The sequence below is a fragment of the Podarcis muralis genome, chromosome 2 (genome assembly GCF_964188315.1).
Source record: "Podarcis muralis chromosome 2, rPodMur119.hap1.1, whole genome shotgun sequence".
NCBI classification, from domain to species: Eukaryota; Metazoa; Chordata; class Lepidosauria; order Squamata; family Lacertidae; genus Podarcis; species Podarcis muralis.
In genome coordinates, this window is record NC_135656.1 from 85,815,937 (window position 1) to 85,836,582 (window position 20,646).

Here is a 20,646-nt window from a genome sequence, read left to right on the forward strand (position 1 = left end):
ACTTGAAGAATATTTCAAGCCTCCTTAGGAGAGCTAGGGGCCCAATTCAGTTCCTTAAGCAGTCACCACAGACATTTTAGCAGGGCCTGAATAAGCTGGTTTCTCTGCAGGAATAGTCTCCCAGAGATTGCGAGCCATAGCAACAGGGGAGGCATGTCAATTCCGTGATGCATTTAGGATGCGCCATGATACCAGTATAATCCACAAGAATGAAAAACAAATAAGACTAATCAAATTTGTGATTCCAAATGCAAAGATTTGTTTCCATTAAAATATCTCTGCATGAGGCTTAAGAACCTGGGACAAGAGCCCATTTTTTATTTTTTTAAAAACTGTGCTAAGTCAGAACGATGATTAATCTAGTTCACAATCTGGTCTGACACAGCAGCTTCTTACATGGCTGGTTGTGTGATTTACTGCTAAACCGGAAGCACAGGAAATGGTACTACAGAAGAAATAGACTCTGATCCAACCACATCTGATTTGTTTTTGTTGTGTTTTTTTTTTTAAAAATAAAATGCAATGCTGGCTGCAACTCCCCCCCCCACCCCATTTTCATCATAGCCACAGCACTTGAAGAGGGGAGGTTTAACATTTTCCCCAGCTGCTATCCTGGAGAAAATTCTTCCCCCCCCCCATCCATGGTGCAATTAGCTTTAGGAGGGGGTGGACTGCGACACGACTTCTTTTTCTAAGGCTGATCGCAACACAGGGGGGTGATTTTCATCAGGATCCCAGCTGGGGAGGTCAGGGTTAGCCTTCCCCTCTCTGAACACTGCAGCTGCAATGAAAACCCCCCATGGTTAGTATTAATGTAACATGCACCAAAATAACCAAACAATCAGAGCAAAATCTAGTTTGACCCTCTGTGGTTTTTAAAAGTTTTTTAAAATGCAAAATAGAACAAACTGGGGAAATTCTTACACATGAAGAAAAGAAGCTAATGAATAAAGCACTAAAATCATATGTAACGCAAGATCCATCAGGAGAAGACAAAACAGTTACAATATTTGACCCTCTGTTTTGCTGACTCTGCTAATCCAGTTTACTCTTTCCTAATCCAGTGGCAACAACCATTTTTTCTTTTATGCTCTGCTGCATCTCAAGAAACTGACCTCTCTTTCTCCTGATATTTCCTCCCACTTTCCAAAAATCTCGTTGGGAAATCATTAAGAGGAAGATGAGATATACTTCCCATGAACTCTGGAATCCCCAACCTCTCTGCTTGCTACTGGTCTGATGCTTTTTAAAAAGCTGAAGAAAAAGAAGGCTGGACGTCATACTTCCATTTATTCATCTCAGATTCTGCAAGTCTAGCAAAGGGATGTTGTCCAAACTCTGACCTTGTCTGATAAAACAAATCCCTTTTGCTATAACAGCTCATCTTCCTTGCAGGTCGTTTCTTTGCAAAGCAGCAGAACTGTGATGCAGCTGCAAAGTGCTTTGTTTCAATCCTGCAATTAATTACATATTATTTATTGCATTTACGTCCCACCTTTTTCTCTCCAGGAACCTCAAAGCGACATACATGGTTCTTTCCCTTCCCTGTTAATCGCCAGCCTGGAAGGTGGATTAGACTAAGAGTCAGTGAATGGCCCAAGGTCACCCAGCGAGCTTCATGGTGGCCTAAGGATTTAAACTCTGGTCTCCCTGGTTCAACACTCTAACCATTGCACCACTTCATGCGTCCGGTGTAGGAGACTGTTGTTTACAAAATCTTACAAATTCTGCCATCTTTAAGGTGCCACAAGACTCTTTCTTTTCCTGTGTTAATCTTGCAAGCTTATTTTAATCACCCTCACCCACTTTGTGGAGCCCACTCTGCTACCTGGTGTACTCCAGAGCTCAGGGCAATGAACAAGCTAGGAGGTAACTTGAGCACTGGAGGAGCAAAATTCCAGTCAAATGCATTTGAACCCTGGGAAGGGCCTATCATCAAACCTACTTAGTGGCAATGAAGGCAGCAAAAAAGGCACTTATTGCTGCCTCCGTTGCATTCTCTTTGTGCCATCCAGCAGAGCTTTTATGCAGTGGCGGAGGAAGGGGGTGCGGGCCGCCACAGCAGTTATCGGTGAGGGGTGGTGACAAAATAAGTTTTTAAAAATGGGCTCATAAAACTTTTTAGGAGTGACTTGGTGGCTTAGGCGCCTGCAGTTTCCTCACTGCCTGAAACAGCAGCGTGGGACTTGCGTCTGCCTATTGGCTCTCCCTCAGCCGCCCTACAGCTGAGGGGGAGGCAGCTGAGAGGCTCCAAACATTCGAAAGGCTTGCCCCACCCCCATGGGCGCAGATTGTCCTGCCCCCGGCTGCAGGACACGCCCCCACACCAGGGACCCACTGCTTTTATGGGTAGTACAAGGCCTGCTACACTCTTGCCCCAAAGAGGTAGTAGAACTGACAGTAGCTCTCTGTGACTTGTTTGCAAAGCATTTTGAGGATAAAATCACTTGCATCTGCTGGGATCTTGACTTACAGGAGATGAATCTCCTGGGGTGCCCAGGGCACTTTCTAGTCCTATTGTGTTGGATGAGTTTCAGTTAGCAAGGTCGAGGATGTGGACAAAGTACTTCAGTGGGTCAGGGCCACCACTTATGCTCTGGACTGCTGCCCCTCTTGGCTGATAGAAAAACTAGCAGGGATGGGATAGCTGGCTGGACCAGGGAGGTGGTTAATGCCTGCTTGAAGGAGGCAGTGGTAAAATCACTCCTCAAGAAACCCTCGCTGGATTCAGAAAATCTAAGCAATTACTGGCCAGTTGCCAAACTCTCCTTCTTGGGCAAAATTGTGTACCAGATCCCAGCATTCTTGGAGGAAACTGATTCTCTAGATCCATTTCAGTTGAGGTATTGGCCCAGTTTTTGCCCAGGCTCTGCTTTGGCCACCCTATATGATGACCTCTATCAGGAGAAAGACAGGGGGGATATGTGCCTATTAATTCTCTTTGCCCTCTCAGCAGCTTTAGATACCATCAACCATGGTATCCTTCTGAAGTGGCTGTCCAAGTTGGGGGAGGGTGGCAACACTTTGTGGTAGTTCTGGTCCTACTTGGATGGTCATTTCCACAGGGTGGTGTTTGAGGAGTGCTATTTGGCCCCATGGAGCCTTCAGCGTGACATTCCTCAGGGTTCAATTTTATCCAGTATGCTGTTCAACATCTACATGAAAGCACTGGGTGGGGGTTTGGGGTACGTTGTCATCTGCAGGTGTGGTAGCAGAAGTGCTGGACCATTGTCTTGCCTTTGTAATGAACTGGATGAACTCATCTTGTGTGCCCGAGTCCCACTGTCCAGTGTTCACCAAATGTGCACATGAAACCTAAGGGCAGCGCCAAGTTTCTCACAAACCAAAGGCTGTGGAAGGTGAATGCATGTAAACCCCATAATGCCCCAGGGTGCCAGTCAATTAAGTTCTTAAATTCCTTTACCTGCCTGCCTGAATGTCAAACAGACAAAATAAGTACATACATCAAGAGCACATAACCCTGAAGTGTGGAGTAGGCAAAAAAAGAGAAATCCCAAGGGCCAATGAGGAGCTCCCTGCAAAATTCCTACTCAGCTCCTGGAAAGGGCAACTAGGGAGGGCACTACAAAAAAGGAGGAGGTGGAGAGGGCAGAATAGGTTTAAAGAGTAGCCTGATTTCTTCCATCCTATTGGATGCTCCTCCTCTGTGATCCCTAATGGATCCCCAAGGGAGAAACCAACTCATGTCTTCTCCCAAAAAGAGACTTGTGGAAAATTCACCCCTACTAAAGGGCAGAGGTGGCACTGCCTCAGACTGGAACATAAATCCTAACCTCACAAATTTAACCTGGATTACAGGTTCATAAATTTGCTTTGCACACCATTTCAGTTAATTATCGGTTAAGCAACAGCAATGTGCTCTTCCACTTGTGCTGAACACCGGTCAACTCTCCATTGCATATTCCACAAACTTAGGAACCATTTAACATTTTGCGTATCAAACCGTATGTCAAAATATGATTTCTACTAAATGCTTTTAGGACGTCTGTGTGGCAAATCAAATTTCAGATCTCAATTTGCATCCTGTAAATCAGAAGAAAGGTGAGCACCTGAAGTAACCTGAAAACTCATTTTGGCAGTTCAAGCTCTTAACATCTATCGCAGCAGCATCACTGCCTTAAAATGGTACTTTGCAGGCAATAAATATTGGTACCTTTTATTCTCCTTTCTTGCTTCTGATGGAAGGGAAATGAGGTCAGGATGAGCGCGGCATATTATAGATGAATATTAATCTCTTCTCTTCAGTAAATACATGCATTTATTTATATGGCTGATTTGCTAGTTCTGTTTGGATACACACACATTTTAGCTGTAGCGCTTATCCTGAAAAATGCCGTCAAATTAGCTCTTTTCAGAGATGCCAATATTATTGGCAAGAAACACATTTTATTTCTTTTTGTAAGTATGTTCTGTGCTTCCGTGTTTATTCCTTAGGAGGAAGCTGGGGGGGGGGGGAGACACTGAGTACTTTTTCCAAAGGCAGGAGTGGGGTGGGGATGAGCAGCTGTCACTCAGGCATTTTTTAAAAAGCACAACCGTAGCCTTGATCTTTCTATGGCAGATTAAGGAAAGAGATAAAAATGAAACAAAAGCCTCAAATGTCTGTTCCACTAGGTTCAAGGCGCTCTTTTTGTTTTAGTTCCGCACTCTGCCTCTTTAATTCCCGCTGGCTCAAATGCCAATTTTCTGCTATGCTGGCATGGCTGCCGAAGTATTGCTTCTGTTAATAAACTGCACAAAATAGCTGAGCAATTAGGCAATTAAACTGTTTTAAATTTAATTTAAAACCCTAGCATTTTGCTAGGAGGTTTTTTTTTGTTTTTTTTTTAATCCTTTCTGTTTTGTTTTTTGTTGTTGTTGCTAGGTGGTGGGTTGGGTTGATGGAGTGAGGGGGGAGTGTTGGGCTGCATAAAGTGTGGTGGGGGATACAGTTACCTCCCCCCCCCCCATTCTAACCTAGCTGAAGGGGTTGCTTGCTATGGTAAGCACATTTTCTTCCTCTCACCTTATTAGAGCAAGTCATTTTTCCCAAACATTTAACACGCAAACAAGCTTAATCTGATTTCTGCCAGAGTCCCATATGGGTAGCAGAACCAATAAGCAAATCATTTTTGGGGGGTTGCCTGTCGCCTTGCCACCAGTAATTCAAATTAAAGCAGGGGTGAGGAGAATAATTCAGATCTGGGGAAATGACAGAGATTGGGAAATGAGTGTATATGTGTGTGGGTGTGTTAATTCTACCGCTGAGCTGTGGCAGGGAGGGAGTAGATTTTGTTAACATATTCCCCACCAGCAGAATGGATTAGGTGCAAAGATGCATTTCTGCTCATGGAAGTCCTTGGGCTGGCTCAAGAACTTTGGATTCAGTGGAGGATTCCATTCATGGAGCAGGGGACTTGGTTTTCACCAGTTGCCCCTCTGGGGTTGCCATATTCTGAAGAGCGAAAAAGAGGATACATTTGCCGACTTCTGCTTTTAACTATGGATTGCTATGGCGAATCTTTGCATGAACAAGAGGACGTGTCCTGGAAAAAGAGGACATATGGCAACCTTGACATATGGCATGACCCTCTACAGCCACCTTGGGAGCCCAGAGTTAGCATAAGCAGTGAGGCTTCCCCTTCCACCCAGAGTAATACAGTAATACAGCTTGGGTGAACCACTGAAGGTGACCTGGAAACTACAACTAATCCAGAACGCGGCAGCTAGACTGGTGACTGGGAGCGGCCGCAGAGACCACATAACACCGGTCTTGAAAGACCTACATTGGCTCCCAGTATGTTTCCGAGCACAATTCAAAATGTTGGTGCTGACCTTTAAAGCCCTAAACGGCCTTGGTCCAGTATATCTGAAGGAGCGTCTCCACCCCCATCGTTCTGCCCGGACGCTGAGGTCCAATGCCGAGGGCCTTCTGGCGGTTCCCTCACTGTGAGAAGCCAAGTTACAGGGAACCAGGCAGAGGGCCTTCTCGGTAGTGGCGCCTTCCCTGTGGAACAACCTCCCACCAGATGTCAAAGAGAACAACAACTACCAGGCTTTTAGAAGACATCTGAAGGCAGCCCTGTTTCGGGAAGCTTTTAATGTTTGATGTATTATAGTATTTTAATATTCTTTTGGAAGCCGCCCAGAGTGGCTGGGGAAGCCCAGCCAGATGGGCGGGGTATAAATAATAAATTATTATTATTATTATTATTATTATTATTATTATTATTATTATTACTGTCTGTGTCTCTCTGGGCAAGAAGAGCAGTGGAGAAGCAGCTGTGGCCGGCAACTAACAATGGAGGAAAAGCACCATACCGGACCGTCCACACATGATTCCGTTGTATTAGTTGCTCTGTGGTGCTTCCTCTGTGTTATTGTATCATTGCCATCTGAAGTCAACTCTGGGCTCCCCAGCCAGATATGCACACACTTATTTGGCACTCAAAGGAAGACTAGGAAAGCAAAGAAACTCAAGGTGCTGGAGCGGGGCCTAGAGTAGCATAGGAAACAATATATGCACCCTCCAGCCAGTGGTGGCCCGATACATTTCAGCACGTGAGGCAAAATGCACACTGGTGCCCTCGTGATGGGCATGAGGCTCTGCAGGGGCTTCTCTGGGCACTGGGAGAAACAAACACATTGCCTCTTGGCCCCACTCCTTTCCAGCCTCCACTTCTGCCTCTGGTTCTGGACTGTTCTCTGCCTCAGACTCTTCCTGTTCACTAAACCCTGTTGCCACTTCGGTTTCCAACACCTCCTCCTCCCAGTCTGGCCCCAATTCTCCCTTTGACCACATATCATTGTCCCACTACCACTCCCCTAGCTCTGAGCCTTCTTCCCCTTGGAGGATCCGCAGCTGGTGTTTCCCACCACTCTTCAGCATCCAGCCAATCCATGACACTTGCCTAGAGGAAAAATAGGATGTGTACATGGGAGAAGTGTGTAGAATAAGGTTACCAGATTCCCCCCCCCCCAATGAATCCAGGGGACACTTTTCAACTTCCTACTAAATAGATGGATTTTGTCAGGGAACTGATTTGTCAATCCAGGGGCTGTCCCCAGGAAACAGGGATGTCTGGTAACCTTAGTGTAGAAACTAGCCTACCATACTAAGGCAAAATTTGCATCCATTGCTCCACCCACTTTTGGTTATGGCCCCACCCACTCCTGGCATGCAGCCCCTGGAATGTTGCCCACAAAGAAATGAGGTGCTCAGACAGAAAAATATTCCTGGCCCCTCCGTTAACCGCAGCTGCCTCTGAGAAAGAATAAGGCAGATGTTCTTACCATGTCCACAAAAAAGTAGTCGTTCTTTCTACATTTCCCAGAAAATAAGTAAGTCAATGGTACCGTTCCCAAAACGTTACTACAATTATGTGTTTGTTGCAAAATAGATAAATATCTAAACAAAAAGCACACACCCACCCTTGCAAAGCTAACATGGGGGTGTCAACATTTATAATTTTCACGTCATGATTACAAATCAGCTGCCCATTATCTTTTCAACTTAAAACACCATAGGGAGCAATCCAATTGCTAGCTGGGGGAGGCACAAAACAATCTAATCATCATTTGTATGACTGCGTTCTGCATGATGAAGCCAGTCATTAGCTTTAAGAAAAGGTGGTTGGAGTGAAAAGCATCAAGTAAATTGGTCTGTTCCAGGAAGAATCCAGCTCTCTCTTACCCTGTCCTCTGTGCATGTTGCAACAGATTAGAAAGTGGTCAAAGGGACAAACAAGACCAAGAGAATGGCAATGTCCTAGGATAGGAGGCTCTCCTGAAAAAGTGGGCACCTATGTGCCTTCTCTAAATAAAGGAAGTTAACAGGAGCAGAAATGCTAGCAAAACAAATGTAAGTTGGCCGTAAAGGAGCTTTTGGTTTAAAGTGCATTGAGTCACAGTATTTCAAGAAATGGCTTCTCCTGTCCTACTTGGTTTCACTACTGAGAACCATCTTCATGTCCTCCAGCTCCCCCCCCCCCCCGTGGTGCACTATTACACAATTGTAGCATGGCTCCCCACACCAAAGGATCCTGTGAACCATAGTTTGCTAAGGATGTGGAGAGTTGTTAGAAGACCCCTTTTCCCTTCAGAGAACTACAATTCCTAGAGTTACCTGGGAAGAAGAAGAAGAAGAAGAAGAAGAAGAAGAAGAAGAAGAAGAAGAAGAAGAAGAAGAGGCAGCGGCAGCAGCGGAGTTTGGATTTGATATCCTGCTTTATCACTACCCGAAGGAGTCTCAAAGCGGCTAACTATCTCCTTTCCCTTCCTCCCCCACAACAAACACTCTGTGAGGTGAGTGGGGCTGAGAGACTTCAGAGAAGTGAAACTAGCCCAAGGTCACCCAGCAGCTGCATGTGGAGGAGTGGGGATGCGAACCCGATTCACCAGATGACGAGTCCACCGCTCTTAACCACTACACCACACTAGAAGAGGAGTTGATTGTTAAACTACTTTGAGAATTGTAGCTCTGTGAAGGGAATAAGAGTCTCCTAACCATTCTCATCGCCCTTAACAAACTACAGTTCCCAGGATTCTTTGGGGAAGGCTGTTAAAGTGGCACGATACTGCTTTAAATGTATAGGGTGGATGTGGCATAAGTGATATGTAAGTCATGCTCAGAGCAGACCCACTGAAATCAGGGCCAGCCTGTCCTCAGCCATGTCACTGTGCTTGCTGGTAAAATGGCACCTGGAAGGTTGGTGCCATGCAGGTGCAACAGCAGAGCCAACCCAGCACTCCTGCTGCAGCACTCACACTGCATCCACCTCCCTTGTCATCTCCCTCTGCTCCCAATGTGGAAGCATAGCAGTGCAGCTGGCAGGAGGCCCGAAGTCCAGTGCTGCCTTCCCCCACCAGCCAGCCCTGATTCCAGCGGTTCTGCTCTGACTAATTTAGGATATCACCCATTAAAGCAGTTAGCACATCCAAGGCAAGAACCTAGCCAGGGAGGCAGTTGGCGCATTAAATAAAGGTGTGAAAGGATTGCTAAAGCAAGAAAGAATGAAGAAAAGCGGAATAAAGAATTTGTGTTTGTCTTCATTGTGCAATATGTTGACTGCGCCTGAATAACTTTTTTGAGAAGGCCATCTGAGGTACTCAGTCAAATACAGCTGTCTGCAGGTTGAATTCAACGTAGCGCTGAGGAGATTGTTCTGTCAGGGAAGCATTTCTGCTCGTGTGACAGAACAATCTCCCTTCTCCTGCCCCTCGCATACTGTTTGGCTGTGGGGTTCTCTCAACCCTCTCGAGCAGATTTTGGGAGGAAATGAGGGCACGGGGAAGGGAGAGTCCCAATGCATTAGCAGGCATCCACCAGTGCAATGATTTGACTGAATACACCCAGTATGTGGCATTCTGCAGCTAACTGTCAAATTAAAACTTTACAAGTCACTAGCTCTGGTTGACATACACTGGGGGAGTTCATTTAAAAACTTGAATGTGGAGTTGTTGATTGCCTAACAAAACATTTTAACAAAAATTGCCACTAAAGGTTGAAAGGTAGCTAACATTAAAATAACAAATCAATGAGAGAGCTAGGAAATGACAGACCAGCTAGGCTAATGCGTGTTCTAGGCAAATTGGTGAAAAGCATAATTGAAGACAATGCCCCGTAGAATAATGTATGAAAGCAGAATCAGTGTACTTGGGCCTTGAGTCTGTATGGCTGCAGTAGGTATTCACCCGCTCCTCCCCACACCCTCCACTTCCAACCCTACAATTCCCAAGAATATGTGCAAACTTGCTCAATGCCAAGACTCTAGTGAGACTCTATGGTATTGATCAGGGTAGAATATAGCACTCGCTGCAGTGTTGCAGAACTGATGCCTAGGTTTGACAGTCCATGGTGTCAGTTGGGACATAGCTGTGAACATTGACTGGGCAGGTGCTATGAAGAAACCCATTGGGCAGGACCAGCAAGGAGTGGGCGCTCCCCATGACAATTGGTGTGACCCCCTTCCTTAGTTAGCCCTGGCCTCACACTTTCTACAGTTCTGTCCTAATCTATATTCCTAATTAGAAGGGCACAAAAACATTAAATTAGCCCCATAGGAAGACAGCGATGGGAAGCTAGATATCTATTACCATACCACACGTCAATCAGCATTTTAAACAATTAATGGCTATCTAATTATCTTGCTATAACGAGCTTGTTATACACCATTTAAACTGCAAGGCATTTGAATGCATTAATAAGAACGTAATTACACAGTTATTGGTGACATAATTTTCACTTCATTAACTAGCAACTTATATACTTATTAAACTCAATAAGAACTCCTTTAACATCCCATTGATCATGAATCAGGATACAATGGTTGGTTTGTTAATTCCAAATGAGATGACTGTAATTATTGGAAGCACTTTGGGGGAGGAGGGGTTCTGGTCTTGGGGTGGGGGGGGTGGGGGAGAGAGAGAGAGAGAGAGAGAGAGAGAGAGAGAGCAATCAAATATCCAAAGAAAGCCAATGGCAATGAGAGTTTAGAAGTGGTTAGGCTAGTTGACATGGGAATAGATGCAGCTTCATTTTTTAAATTAGCCCATTGCTAGTATGGAGTGCTGGATTTATCACTATAGAGATGTCACTGTGCTATTTAGCCTGAACACATTGAGCGTAAACAAAACAAGTTTCCTTCACCTTGAGGTGTCAGCCCCTGTTTTCTTTAAAGGATTGTCACTTACTTAAGGCGTTCACCTCCTCATAGAACATAACATATGTCTTTTCTTTCAGATGGTAACAGCACCACTGGATTCAACAGAGCAGGCAATGCACATTCACAAGATCCCTTACACCAGGGTTTTAATTTGGCTGCCCTATTCTCTCTAGGCCGCTCACAAGAAGTTACGCTGCCCCTGCCCCTGCCCCACACCACCCCACACCATATCAAGCCAGATCCATGAACCAGTTACATAGTTCCCACGCCCGATGGCGCAGAATACAACAGAGCAGAACTGATTGATGTGATGGGCAGCCTGATCCTGAATATGTTTGTTCACAAGTCTTGCTAAATTCTGTGAGATTTACTTCCAAGCAAATGAGCACAGGATTGCATCGTCGATCAATTTCGAACCAAGCACTTTGCCTTAACTGGGCTGCAGACTGAGCTGAAATGAAGTCTGTTACATCTCCAGGCTGTTTTTCTTGTCCTGTTCACACAGATGCCCACTACAGAGGTGAGTACAACCACAAAACATGATTCATAAACAGATTTGAATTAGGCTTTGGCTGGTTAGATCTGATTAGTGTGTTCAACCAGTAGTGGGCCATAACCTAGAGGCTTAGGGGTGAGTCACACTATAATTTTTAAGTGCTGAGGTCAATGAGTTGGCTGTTCTGACAACCTGAGTGTATTGAATTACATATGGACCTTCTATCCTGTGTACCCTGAAAAAAATGTTTGGGAAAAGACTTGCTAGTGGCCGTAGCAAACAGCAGTTTGGGCATTCACACGATTGGTTCAATGCATCCATATCAGCTGAAATAGCAACCTGTATACAAGATTGGACATCAGGAAGGGCCGCATATTCTGGTCCGGCACTCAGGTACTCATCAGCAGGGTGCACCAGAGGTCTGGTGCAACCCTGCCGACTTGCTCCAGAGTGAGCATCTTTTGGTCCAGCGCTCTTTCACCAGAGCATTGGACCAACAAACAGTACATTCTGGAATGAAAATGGAAATCAGGAATGGTTTTTGTGATTCTGGATGTCCCACTTAAAAGAGGACAGTTGGGGGGGTATGAATATAAAGCTCGGGCAATCTTTTTATCAGCTGTTTGAGTTGGGGGTCTATAGGCACCTGATAAGAATTTTCCAGAAGATTCAAGGTCAGTTCCCAATCCTCATTTGGGAAGGTCACTGGCTCTCTGTTAGCTCATCAATAGGATAACAATAATGAGTGGATTTCAGCCCACCCATTGTGCTATGATGCCTGTTCCGTCTACACAAGCGTTTCAGGTTTCCTTTCTCCTTCCTGCATGCACTGGCCTGGAGCTTCTCTCCCACACTCCAAGCCAATTTCAAGGGGTCCGAGATGGCACAGAGAGGGGAGAGGGGGAAGCCCCACTGCACAAATGGAAGTCTTTGCACAGGGCTTCCACTGATAGGGTTCATTAGGTGAATCCTGCCCAATATGTTCTTTCCCCCATGAGGCTAAAGTCTTCTAATGTGTTTCTGAGCAAGGCTTTTCTCTCCAGCCATGGCAAGGGTGCCATAAACAAACAGGAAGATTAGATTATAAAAAGGGATGGTATTGAAGATGTCGAAGTCTTCCCTATGAGTTGCCTCTGGTTTATTTCACCATTCTGGAACAGCATAATGAAATCTGGCCTTTCATGTACACACTCAATCCTTTATGAATAGCAAACAAACCACTAGCATTGGAGGAAGCTATTTTATGAAATGGGGATGTATGAGCCATGGAATAAATTAATATCACAGAGAGAGTGGGGGATCAATCCCCTAGAAACTACCAAACTCACTTTTCACTTTCTGAACCCCATTTCTGAGTCACTTTTCTCATCTGTAATGCAGCATTGCTTTGCACCTGTTTTTACCTTCACCCTCCCTTTGTGCAATCTGCTCTCCCCCCCCCCCCCCACAAACCACCCCCATGGTAACCCCCTGCATCTGGTGAAAGGTGAACTAAATAGTTGCATGGAGTGGGAAAGGGAAACACTGGTGGGGTTATGTGGGGTAATGGTAAGCAATTAGTGAGCAGAGTGAACAGATGTGCAGCCCCTAGTATATATAATAAAAATGTAAGGATGTCATCACGTAGTCCCCACTGGAGGATTTGTAGTGCTGCTTCCCAAGCCTGGATTTGCATGAATTTAGGGTGGGGTGGCAGAGCAAAACTGAAGGCAGGTTGCACAACAGCAGTGGCCGTGGCATGGCAGCCATAAAGGATGGACACTGAGGGTGGGAAAGTGGTGGTTTGAAACAACAGTAGAGCTTTGAGTATAACAGGGATGGAGAGATACTGAGAAGGGGGAAAGCGGCCATTTGAAACAAAGGCAGGTATCTGAATAAAGCAGGGATGGAGCAATGCTAGGGAGGAAAAAATGGTGAGTTTAAGCATTTGCAGAAGCTTGAGTAGACCAAGCAGAGGGTGACCTGGAGGGAGGAAGTGGCAGTTTAACACAGGGTTTGAGTACAGCAAGAAGGGAGTTCAGAAAGTCTCTGTTGTGTTAGTCTTTGGTAGTAGCTTCTGTGTAGTACACATCTCTTTTTTTAAAAAAAAATATTTTTATTAATTTTCCAACACATAATAAAGACAATACAATACACAATACACAAACAAACAAACACATAAACACGTATAATTTCAAAACCTTCTTTTCATAAATCTTATTTCACCGACTTCCCCATACCTCCCCTTTCTGCATCCCTGTTTCAGCATTTCTTCAGCAAGTCCTCATTTAATTTAACTGATTACTCATTATTTACCTCCTTCTCTCTTACATAAAAGTCATTTACAACTATAATCCTCTTTTTCCTATACCCTTGACATTTTAGCATTCATTAATTTTGCAACAATTCTTAAGATACATTTTAAAATTCTTCCAATCATTCTCCACCGTCTCTTTTCCCTGGTCGCGGATTCTGCCTGTCATCTCGGCCAGTCCCATGTAGTCAATCACCTTCGTCTGCCATTCTTCCAACGTGGGTAGTTCTTGTGTCTTCCAATACTTTGCTATAAGAACCCTTGCTGCTGTAGTAGCATACATAAAAAACGTCCTATCTCTTTTTGACACCAATTGGCCGACCATGCCCAGGAGAAAGGCCTCTGGTTTCTCTGTGTAGTACACATCTCACCTATTTCTCCTCACTAAAACTGGAGTTTCGTTTTGTTTTTAAACAACCCCTCAGTGTTCCTCCATCCCTATTTTACTCAAATATCTGTTGCTGTTCAAAACCATCATTTTCCTCTCAATGGTTCTCTACCTCCACTTTACTCAACTTCTGCCATTGTTTAAAACAGCCACTTCCCAACTTTCAGTGTTTCCCCCTTCTTACTGTACTCAGAGGTCTCTTTCTTCTATTCCTCAGTTGCCTCATGTGAGAGAGATGAAGGATGCAGAGCCCATTGTAACTTTACTCAAACCTCTGCTGTTGTTTAAAACTGCCATTTTTCTTTTAGCTCTCTCAATTCCTGCTTTATTAAACCATCACACACACCCCTTACTTTACCCTGCCCTGCAAGTCCAGGAGTGTAATGAGGCAGTGCAAATCCTAAATGGGGTCTGCACTCTGACTTCATGCAAATCCAGGATGTGATGCAGCAATACAAATTCTCCAATGGGGGCTGTGTAATGACAGCCTTACATTTTTATCTACATATGGGGGAGAGAGAGAGAGAGAGAGAGAGAGAGAGAGAGAGAGAGAGAGTCATGTAAATCTCTTCCTTCCCCACTTTCCTCCTTCACAACTTTTAGTAAAATTATTCAGTTCATATTATACCTACAGAAATTAAGCGGAGGAAAATGACTGATTACTAGGTACTGAATTAGGCTCTCTGTTCAGTTATAATATTCAACTGACTCAGCCATCCTACTCAATGACTTAATGAGCATTTGGTGGCTACAACACCTATTCATTATCCTTGATAAATGCCTTCCTGAAATGAACACGGTACTGTACGTCCCACAAAAAGTTCCTTGTTGATTATGCTTGTGTTCTCTGAATGTCATATGCAGGCTTTATGTAATATTCTCTGGCAAGTTCCCATTAGATTCCAAAGTACTGATGATATACTAAGCTCTTCATTTTTTTAAAAAAGGGTTTTTTGTTTTTTTGTCTTCCAAGCTCTGCCACCAATCATTATTTAGCAAAGCAAAACAGAGCAAACTGGGTTTCTTTAGTCTAAACACGTAGACACACACAATTGATGGCAGCCAATGGGTTCTCAGCTATCTTCTGTTGTTCTGGCAGGACTTGGTCTTAACTCAGTTATTATTTCATATCTATATGAAACCATTACAGTCGTACCTCAGAAGTCGAATGCCTTGCAAGTCAAAAGTTTTGGTTCCCGAATGCCACAAACCCGGAAGTGAGTGTTCCAGTTTGCGAACATTCTTTGGAACCCGAACTTCCGATGTGGGTTCTGCGGCTTCCGATTGGCTGCAGGAGCTTACTGCAGCCGATCAGAAGCTGTGCCTTGGTTTCTGAATGTTTTGGAAGTCGAATGGACTTCCAGAACAGATTCTGTTTGACTTCCGAAGTACGACTGTAGAAAAAATCATCTGGGAATTGGAAATATGATGTCATGTATATGCTGATTATACCCAAACCTAGATTTTGCACTAATCTAGGTTCAACAGTCACTGTTTTGAGTACTGTCTGGGGGGCACAGTCATAAATGAGGAGGAATGAATGAAAGCTGAATGATTCAGAGAGGAAAGAAAGGATAAGTCTGGGGTCCCTAGAATCTTGAAGAGACAGATATTATCTCCTCCCCTTAAATATCAGGTTTCCAGTCTTACAGTGCATTTTACTGGTGCATTTTAGAACACTTTGATCAGTTTTAGAGTTCCTCTTTTTCACTCTCCACATGCTTTTCTTAAAAGGAAACTTTGGGGCAGCTCCACTCCCACCTTTCCTGGGGGCTGCTAAGACATGTGCGCCCTGAGGGAAGGCAGAAGAGAGGGAGCCCAGGTCAGCGGCCACACATACCATCAGCTCCTCACAGAACCATCTAAGACCTGTGGGAACTGTTGGGGCTGTTCCACCTTCCCTGTGGGCTGTGGGCAAAAGTGCTTTCAAACAGGCCCATGCTGTGCCTTGAAGCCCCTGAAATTGGAGCTTCAAAGCACAGCCTCACCTGACATCATAGTGACATCATGTGATTGACAGGTGGGCATTGGCAACCACCTGTTAAATTTGCCCCGCTAGAGGTGGGAAGACATTTGATCTGCTTCACAAGCCAGAATAGGTTCCCTACCTCTGACCTAGAGAAACACAGAGAAATATGAAAGCATACAACTATTTTGTTTTCTAAAAGGACAGGAAAACTGTGGCATAGTTCTCTGTCGCTGGGGGAGAGGGAGACCTGGTTCAGTTCAAGGAGACTTATTGACATTGCGATTCAACTCTTCAATTCACTTTATCTGACCCCACACAGAGAGCTGATACACAACTGTTGCGCATCTCAAGCTATTGCAACCACCACCTTTGACATAAAAGTCCTGATTCCTAATCCAGCACATGTGCCAAGTGGTTGGGGTTGCTTTCTAGTGAGGGAAACACAGCCACATATTTCCTGTCTCCACACCTGTTCCTGGCACTCAAGGCAGGCTAAGTCCTATAGCCACTTAAGGCTTTCCTGCTATCTTGCTAATTATCTAGACTCCCCAGCATCAGCAGACCTTGACAACCATCTCAGCCACACAATCCATCATTCTTGCCTGCACTGTTGAACAAAGCAGGAGGGGGGCAGATACACAAGCACTCATCTTCCCTGGTTCTGTGGAGATCTAGGCACTTGGCAGATCTGATCTGATGCTTTCAAGAATTGTTTTCTGGTGGCTACTGCTAGAGTTCTCCTTTGCCCCTTTCCCTTCTCTTTCATGGAGAGAACAGCACGCTGCCTTCTGTCTGGTATTCAGAAAGCTGCCACGCATGCCTGCAGAGCTTGCTTGTGCTCCTTGGATGCGGGGGAAAAGGATATAAAATTTCCCTGTGAAGGTGTGTATTAATAAACAGCAGTGACTAGGATAATGATGCGTCTGTTGCAATGAAGTTTCTGACAGCAAAATCATGACCTGCTTGACTGCTCCCTGCAGGTATCAAAGTCACTAATTACCTATCACGCACCCAGGATCAGCATTCATTAGAGGAACTGACACTACATTATTCAGTCCTAGGGAGTCTCTCTCTCTTTCAAGTCTTTGTGGCTTCTTCTTTCCATGGGAATTTGCGTCGCATCAGCAGCGACACGTTTAGCTGGAGCCTGTAGCTATTGGGCTGCAGGGTGCAGAATGCCGGCTTTCACCATCAAGCCATAAAGGAAGCCAAAGCAAACAGTAATGAAACAAGCCTGCACAGAGAGCTTTCCCCAAATTAGACGGTGTGAGATCACTGCTTCATTATTTTTTAAAAATGCATACATTGCCTGTTTCTCCAATGATGTTCCAAAGCCAGCTAGAGCAAGCATGGGTTAGTAAGATTTCACAGAACTGTAGAGTTGGAAGGGACCACGTGTGTCATCTAGTCCAACCCCTTTCAATGCAGGAATATTTCACCAAACATGGGGCTCAAACCCTTGACCTTGAGATTCAGCATCTGTTGCTTTACTGACTGAGCTATTAGCCAACTAAGTTTTATTCATGGTAGACCTATTGGCATTAATAGGCCCAGCTTAGGGCTTATCCATACTTCCGCTTGTCCTGTTGCTTTCCCCCAGGGAGAATGACTTTTTAGCGCTCAGACAGAGAAAAAGGCAATTCAAGTTTTCCATTTGTTCCGCTCTGTTGTTAAAGAGAGCATTTTCCCTTGGAAAGGAGCAGGACAAGGAGGAAAACGCTTGGGCTTGGGCTTTCTGGGCGTGGAACAAGTGGAAATGTGGACAGGCCTTAGTCATGTTCCTTAATTTCATTTTCAAGTTTGAGTTAAACTTACTTGCCCATCCCCAAGAAGATTACTTTGCTGATTAATGACAGAACCATAGAATTGTGGAGCTGGAAGAGAACACAAGGGGCATCTAGTCCAGCCCCTGCAATGGAGGAATCGTTTGCCCAGCATGAGGCTCGAATTCATGACCCTGAAATCCAGAGTCTCGTGCTCTAGTGGCTGAGCTATCTATTTTGCAGACAGAATGACAGCTTCAGACAGCATTCTGGACAAAATGAAAGCTTCAGCTCTTTTAGTCCATTATTTTACAGCCTCTGAAAGAACCACCTGGCTCAAGTAACTCATCTGTCTTTCAGCAAGTTCTTTGGTTAAGCTCCAGTTTGACACTGTGGATTCTCTGCATGAATTTGCTGTGTACGTGGAAGGTGAAGGTCAAGAAAGGTAAGTAGGTTTCAGATTATAAATGAACTGAACAATTTATCCACTTACAAACTTATGAATACACAATGGGAGCATATGTGAGCAGCATCGATATGTCCCTGCTAGCCTTGCTCCCCATTTTCCATCTGTGTTGTCTGCTACATTATCTTTGTGATTTCATTTTCTCTGGCTTTTGCATTCCAGGAATAAGCTTTCTAAAGGGAGCAACTCCCAGTACAGGAATCAGTGAAGTCAAAATGAAGCACCAAATTTCTCATTCTGTGTACGAGGAGATGCCTGTAAAACTTGTACATACATTCACCTCAGTGTAAAGTCCTGGAAAGCTATATAATTAAACCTTGGGATTGCTCTCTTTCTCTGTCTTTTTCTCATGCATGGATTTTGAAAACAATGTTATTTTCCTTATGAATGAAACTGCAGCAGAACACATTATTTAAAATCTGGTAGCTCCACTAGAGATCAGATGTAGAACTGTCTAGTGAGCAAAGCCTAGCCTGCAGGCTAGCACTTGACAAACTCTAATTGCTGTTTAACAAAGGCCTGTATTGGTATCTCATGGCACCTCCATATACTGCTGTGATTGCTTAGCCTTCTGCTCCCTGATGATACCTGGGTTAAATTCTGTGGCCTCTTCCCCAACTATTGTTGCAAGCAACTAGCTCCATGTAACAACCAGTGCCCCCAAAGTCAACATGCAAAAGTCAACATGCAAAGTCAAAAGATTCAATTCAGTTGTGCTCTAATGGACATCAGAATTGCATGAGGCTTCTATCCAGATCGAAATCAGCTTGGCAATGAATGTGGAAAGCTGCTTACATGTGTGCAGATCTCCCTTGGTGGATCAGGGCAAGTGGAAATTGGCCACATTTGTGCCCATCCTCATAACACAAACACATATGACTCCAATAAATCATGAGAGTGGCACTACAAAGTCCTCTTTAAAAAAAAAAAAGTATTTATTAAAGATTTTCTTGGGTTACAAATGTACAAACATTGCATCTATTTTCAGATCATAAAGTCCTTTCTACAGATCAGTAGACACGGGTGGTGCAGTGGGTTAAACCACAGAGCCTAGGACTTGACGATCAGAAGGTCAGCAGTTCGAATCCCCACGATGGGGTGAGCTCCTGTTGCTCGGTCCCTGCTCCTGCCAACCTAGCAGTTCGAAAGCACGTCAAAGTGCAAGTAGATAAATAGGTACCGCGGCTTCCGGGATAGCGCGAACGGGTAATGGCGGATTCCCTCCGAGCTCCGGAGGGAATCGGCTCCGCTAAGGACGGGTCTTGCCGTGCCGGCGACACGGGGACCCTTAGAAACCGCAGGCGCGGAAGCCTGCGGACATGGTGACTCGGTGGGCACCTTAATCGCCCTCCCTGACCCGCGAAGAGCCTTTTTAAAGGCTACGGAGTGGACCGGAGAGTGGCGTGGCGCTGAGAGTCGATCGCTGCCTTGGCGGAGCGAAGCCGCGAGCCATGACCGGAGAGCGCTATCTTTCTTCCTGAAATTTGGACTGAAACAAATAACCCGTGAGTAGAAGGGAATTTTGGCATTAAAAGTTTTTATACCTAAAATTGAGTACGATCGGGGGTGTGTTAAAAGGAAGTCCGCACCCCCCCCCCCACAGAAAGATTCAAAGCAAAGAGAGGAGTACTAAGGCGGAAAGACTTTGGCTTTAAATAGATAACTCTCACGAATTGGATGACAAAGTTATTGTGCTGGAGTGGAAAAGAGCAGAATTTTGAAAGTTTCCTTTTCTCCTGGTAATCCCCCCCCTTGGACCCGGGAGCGCCCTGCGTGAGAGCCCGAGGAAAAAGAATAAAGAGTTTGACAGCTGTCAAAAGAGCTGTCAAACGGGAGGCAAAGACTTGGGACTGTGTTATTGGTACTTTTTCGGACTAAAAAAGCTACATTAAAATTGACCTTTTTGAAACAAAGTGACTGGGAATAACAAAGTGGCTGGGAACAACAAAGAAACGGATTGTTGGAATAGAATCATGATGGAAATCCCCCTGGAGGGAACTAAAGACATTGCAATGGCTGCAGAAGGGAAACTATGGGCAGAGATTGAAAGGATGTTTTTTCTCGTGGGAACTTTACAAGAGCAAAGTACCACAATAAGTAAACAACTGGAGACTTTCGGTTTGGAACTGAGCAACTCTGCTAATGATACAAAGTTGATGGAAAGAAATTCTGCAGCTGCAGAGGAGGAGATAACTTTGGAGCGGGGGGGAAAAGAAGAAGAAGAAGGAGAGGAACTTCAGGTGGAAAAAACCAACCAAAAGCCTGCAACCTCTGGGAACAAAAGAAACAAAGAAAACGACAAGTGGATTACAAATCTGCAAAAGGAGAGAAAGACAAAGGAAGAAGTCCCCGGAATAACTGGAATATTGGACTATATAAGAGCAAACAAGTATGAGTGGGGCTTTTTCATCAGGCGGGAGTATGAGAGACTGAGTGGTCCTGAGCAGAAACTGAAACTTATTGAATTGGAAGGAGGAAAAAATGAGGGGCTGGTGACAGAACCTCTTCAAGAAGAGAGGGCCAACAAAATGGATTACCAACAAAACTGGTGGAGAGAGACTAACTGGGGCTTAAGAGCCTCTGATGTGAGAAACCCGGGCTAAAGCA

General features: G+C 44.8%; 1 long non-coding RNA gene across 1 annotated transcript; it reads left to right on the top strand.

Moving 5' to 3' along the window:
* The first annotated feature begins 10,745 nt into the window (after nt 1–10,745).
* LOC144326721 (uncharacterized) lies at nt 10,746–18,349 on the top strand. Its single transcript, XR_013391698.1, has 3 exons — nt 10,746–11,184; nt 17,934–18,018; nt 18,202–18,349. It is a non-coding gene; the product is annotated as an uncharacterized LOC144326721 (long non-coding RNA).
* Nucleotides 18,350–20,646: the final 2,297 nt, after the last annotated feature.